Source organism: Sinocyclocheilus anshuiensis, unplaced genomic scaffold, assembly GCF_001515605.1.
Source record: "Sinocyclocheilus anshuiensis isolate Anshui unplaced genomic scaffold, SAMN03320099.WGS_v1.1 scaffold71, whole genome shotgun sequence".
Taxonomy (NCBI): Eukaryota; Metazoa; Chordata; class Actinopteri; order Cypriniformes; family Cyprinidae; genus Sinocyclocheilus; species Sinocyclocheilus anshuiensis.
Window position 1 is genome coordinate 278823 of NW_015548203.1, and position 5931 is coordinate 284753.

Consider the following 5931-nt stretch of genomic DNA (forward strand, 5'->3'; position numbering starts at 1 on the left):
CACTACTTTTGGAATGTTTGGGTCATTTTTTTTTTTTTTAAAGAAATTAATACATTTATTTAGCAAGGATGCATGAAATTGATGTCATGAAAAGTAAAGGCTTTTACATTGCTACAAAAATTATATTTCAAATAAATTCTGTTTAACTTCAAAGAATCCCTGAAAAAATGTATCACAGTTTCCACAAAAATATTAAGCAGCACTGTTTGCAATATCAATAAAGTAATGTTTCTTCAGTATATTAGAAGGATTTCTGAAGGATCATGTGAGACTGAAGACTGGAGTAATGCTGACAATTCAGTGTTACAGTCACAGGTATAAATTACAATAGAGTGGAATAGTATATTTATTGTTCTTTGTATTTTTTATCAAATAAATGCAGCCTTGATGAGCATAAGAGACTTCTTTCAAGAACATTAAAAAAATAATTAAAGCCCACGATGATAAAGACGACTCAAGTGCTAGTTTGAAACTTCAGACTCCATTCCTCCAGTGTGCAAACCCGCCTCTCCACCACTGAGAATCTGATTGGAGGAAGGGGGACCATGGGAAAAACCATGAGTGGACTTCAAAGCCATATGGGAAAGGCTACCGAAGAGCAGGGGTTTACACGGGGTCAACTTTCATGCTGGCAAAAACACGAGGTCAGAGGTCGCTAACATACCTGTTCGGCATTCCACGGCCCTCCTTCAGGAAATTACCTTCATTTGTCTCAATTTGGGGGGCCACCTCAAAGCAGAGCTTGGCTTATGCACGGCCCAGGATTAAATCAGGCCCAGAGATGGGTGAGTAAATGAGATGCTTTTGCTTCTGAAATGTTTGTCTGGATTGTTTGGTCTTGGTTTGAGCCTGTAAGAAAAAAAACCCCAGCCAACTGCAGAAGATAACGGATATGACTCATTCCATATCAAAATTAACATGCTGAATCATTGGAGGGCTTTAAATATGCAGCTAAAATTGAAAGCACTGCTGTCAGTCCTCTCCATAGGAAAGGAAAATGAAAAAATCACTTTAATAATGGTTTCTTCTAGACAGCAATGGGATTAAATGGAGAATTTTGATCAAGTTTCCTGCTCCTCAGATTTATTTTTATTTTTTTTCAATGGAGAGCTCATTGATATCTCAAACTATGATTTGCCAAAACATTAAAATTAACATGAACTGAAATATTTTTCATTAAAATTTCCCAACTCTAAATTAGGCTATGCTGTATTAAAATTACACCGTTTTACTATTTTTTATAGTATTTTTTATCAAATAAATGCAGCCTTGATGAGCATAAGAGACTTCTTTCAAGAACATTAAAAAAATAATTAAAGGAACACTCCACTATTTTTGAAAATAGTCTAATTTTCCAAATCCCCTAGAGTTAAACAGTTGAGTTTTACCGTTTTCGAATCCATTCAGCTGATCTCAGGGTCTGGCGGTAGCACCTTTAGCTTAGCTTAGCATAGATCATTGAATCTGATTAGACCGTTAGCATCTCGCTCAAAAATGACCAAAGAGTCAGATGTAACTACGTTTTTTGATTTAATATTGAAATTAGAAAAATTAGTATTTTTTTCAAAAACACGGAAAACGAGAATTCAGCTTAAATTTTCGTTTTTCGTTCTTGGGTGGAAAAATGAATAAACAGCTTGAATATTCGATTTCTACACGTGGGCAGGAATTAAATGCCCCTTTCTGCTGATTGATCAGCCGAAGATCAAACCGTGCCATCATCAGTTCTTCTTCAGTATCATGCAGCAGAATAATAGTCCTCCACTGCTGTTTATTAATTTTTCCACCCATTAAAAACGAAAAACGAAAATTTAAGCTGAATTCTCGTTTTTTTGGGAAAAAAACAAAAACACGAAAAAGGAGCCGTTTTCAAATTTTCTACTTGCAATATTAAATCAAAAAACGAATGATCGAATGATACACGGATTTATAGTTCCTAGCCATATTTTAATTTTTTTAAATTTTTCATTTCATTCAGGTCATTTTTGAGCGAGATGCTCACGGTCTAATCAGATTCAATGGCCTATGCTAAGCTACAGCTAAAAGTGCTACCGCCAGACCCGGAGATCGGCTGAATGGATTCGAAAACGGTAAAACTAAACTGTTTAACTCTAGGGGAGTTGGAAAATGAGCCTATTTTCAAAAATAGTGGAGTGTTCCTTTAAGACATTAAAAACTCCAATCATTGAACGGTAGTTTATAACACTTACTGGATACCAACTATTAATATTTTGTCTATTTTCAGGGAATTTTCAAAGAAACCTTTGAGAAATAATGACTTTTCCCGCTTTCTGCAACCTGTCAATCAAGCAGATAGCTCCGCCCCAAACTCACACTATTGGTTGAATGTTGCTCTGTCGGGCTGGTCTCAAACAAACAGATTAATGTTCTGATAGCACCACAGAGACACAGTGTTTACACTTTTCGGGGAAGTCACCCTGCAAATGGCTTTCTTGACTCCCCAACCATAAAGTGAAAGTATTTAGACGATTTACAGAAATCACCTCTATCAAGTCTTCATATCTCTGCAAAAGCAACCTTAAGCAATACAGTCTAAAAATTCACATTGTCACATTATCAGCACAACAGAACGTAGCTGTTGTCAAGGTCAGGAATGCCACTCTACTTTGTGTCCCAGACTGTGTCCTATAAGGTAAGCACTCATACACAAGCACTGGATGGCAGGCTTTCCTGGCCTCCCTCCCGTTTCAGCAGATCTGATGATAGCCCCTCACTACTGTAATGCTTTTAGCGGCAAATTACCTTCTGGAATTCGATTCAGTTCGGGATGGCCAGGAATTTGCTGAAGCAGTACTAGCGCATGTCACTTCTCAGCTCAGGCTGAAAGAGCGTAAGTGCATTTGTCTGCATGCATGAATACGATGGTCACGTTTAGCTGGACACCAGAAACAGGCTAACAATTATCCTTTAGCAAAACAGATTACAGAGCACCCATCTGATAATATCATCATCACATGGATATCGCCACGTGTTTGTCTCCTCTGAAGTCTGTATGACTTCTGTTGTTTTTGTGTTCATCTCATTTTTAGTCGAGGGGATTTTTCAGAGTCATGATCGCGACCCAACTGAATCATAACACAGACGCTGATCCGTCACCATTACTCAACAGTAACCTCATGGTAAAACCCCACACGAGCTGGGGGAGAGCTGTACACTTCCTCTTGATTTGCATCATGAATGAATCCAACTGTTTAACCGCCTTGCCAGGCAACGGCCAATCACTTTGTTTGGCAACAGGAAGCTTTGTGACCTCACTGTAGACAATCACAGTTTCAGCTCCCAAATGGAAAAACAGATGTCGAGCCTGAACTAGATTCATGGTCATTGTTTTTTCCCTTTGCCCTGATTAAGTGTTGTAATTTTAGAGTGTTTTGGAGTTTTGAGCTGTTTTGACAAAGAGCAAAGTAAAACAGTGATCTATTATTTTCCGTTTCGACATTAGAGTAGTTCCTTACTTTTTTATTTAGGACCCCTGGAATTGATTTTCAGGGACATTTTCTTATTTTATGAGGGCATATTATGTTCTAAACATAAAAAGAAAAGAAGTACTTATACTTGACAATCAATTAACTGAAATAATTCCTTCCTCTAAACAAATGTGTTTATTTTTAAATCTAATCAACTTAGAAACATACACAGTGCAGTCGAGAAGATCAAAAAAAAAAAAGGCTTCATTTAATTGCTGAAAAAATACAGCAAAAATAGTAACATTGTGAAATATTATTACAATTTAAAATAACAATTTTAATATTTTTTAAATGTAATTTATTCCTTTGATGCAAAGCTGATTCCCTTTCATGGGAACTTCGAACTGCGTCCTCTAGGGGTTTATTATTATCAATGTTGAAAACATTGCAGATTAATATGTTTGTGGAAAGCATGATACATTTTTTCTATTCATTGTTTGATGAATAGAAAGTTCAAAAGAAAAGTACTTATTCTAAATAACTGTTTTTTTCCCAAAATTATAACTGTCATTTTGATCAGTTTAATGTCTTTGCTGAAAAAAAGCATTCATTTTCTCTAAATAGTTTTTTACTGAACCCAGACTTTTAAATGGTGGGGCATCTATAAATAACACACAATAAATAATAACACAAACTCTCTACAATACATTTTAATTGGCTAGTGGCTGTTAGATTAAATAGCTCAATACTGTTTGATGTAATCATTGTTTTAGAGTCTTTTGTTCCAAGCAACAGTATTCAAGCAACAGCTCTGACTAAATCTTAAAATAACTAGACAGGCCTTGAATAGATTATGTAATATCTCCACTCTTAGGTAACAGACAAATTCACGACGAGGGCCATTTGTGTCACTTTTGGTGACTTTTTCCAACCCTGGTTTGAGTGGAAAGCACCTGAATTTGAGGTTGAGATTTATGACTTTTATGGTAACGCTTAAATGATTAAGCTAGATCCTCAGGGTTGCATTTATTAATGTGAAGTTCTATTCACTAGTTGCTGTTCTCCCTCTGACTCAACATGCCGCCCACCATACACATTCACATTCACAGCCACATGCCTACAAGGACTCACTCGAGTCTTCATTATCTTTATAGGCATATCTTTCTTTGTCCAACAGAGCATGTGTAGACCTTAGGTGTTACCTTTAAGGAGGGTGTGAGATGTTTGTCAATCAAAGGGTGTTCCCCCAACATCATCAAAGTTCCTTGTAGTAAAAACCGACTGTTGGCTGGTGCTTCTCCAGGACAGAAGTTACACCCAGCAGTCAAATATACATCAGAACAGCAGACGTCAATGAAAACAGTGCAGGCCGTGTGCTCAAGGCTTAAGAAAACTCTTATTGAACCTGGGTGGGAAGATGCAGCCCTGGTGTTGGAGATGTTAGCGATACAAATCTTTTATTCGAAGATACAAGCCTTCATGATGCACGATTGATCAGGGCGGTGTGCCGCATTGAAAATATTGATTAGCACCAGTGGCAGCCATATGCCTATCCTTAGGGAATTTCATTTCCTTAGGGCCATATTGACCTTGCTTTCTCTGTTGTATATGAATGAATAAGGAAAAAGGAAGCACATACTGGGGGTAATGAACCATTGAAGCTTAAATATTGGTGCAGGGTCGAAAGAATAAAGGCCTGTTCGCACTAAGAGTGGAAAAGCAAAACGAATCACACACAAAAGGTCTGTTCACACCAAGAGTGAAACGAAAAACCACTGCATTCATTCACATGCTTTAATGCAAAATGTGACAATACGAATACCACTCACTTTAATGCAACATAAAAGTCATTTTTAAGCATAACAGGTATGTTTGTTCTTGGTGTGAGTAGGCTTTAAAGGGATAGTTCACCTAAAAAATGTAAATTCTGTCATTATTTACTCACCATTAACAAATGAACATCCAATGTTGTTGGACCTCAACATTTGTCAAAATATCTTCTTTTGTGTTCTGCAAAAGAGAACAAAGAAAGTCATATAGGTTTTAAACAACATGAGCGTGAGTACATGATGAGAGAATTTACATTTTTGGGTGAACTATCGCTTTAAATTAGAAAATCTAGTAAGTGAACAGTCAAAGCAGTTGCTTTAGCCAATTTATTTAGTCCCAGGACTGCACGTGAGCGACTGTTCTTGCTGTTCAGAACTTGTCATCTGATGACTAGCGCGAGATTAAATGCGGTATGACACAGATGCTAGCACTCTTAAAGGGATAGTTCACCCAAAAATGAAAATGTGATGTTTATCTGCTTACCCCCAGGGCATCTAAGATGTAGGTGACTTTGTTTCTTCAGTAGAACACAAACGGAGATTTTTAAGTTAAACCGTTGCAGTTTGTCAGTCAGATAATGTAAGTGAATGGGAATCAAGGCTTTGAGAGTCAAAAAAAACATACACAAACAAAACCAAATTAAACCCTGCCTTTTCACATCAATGTATCGTCA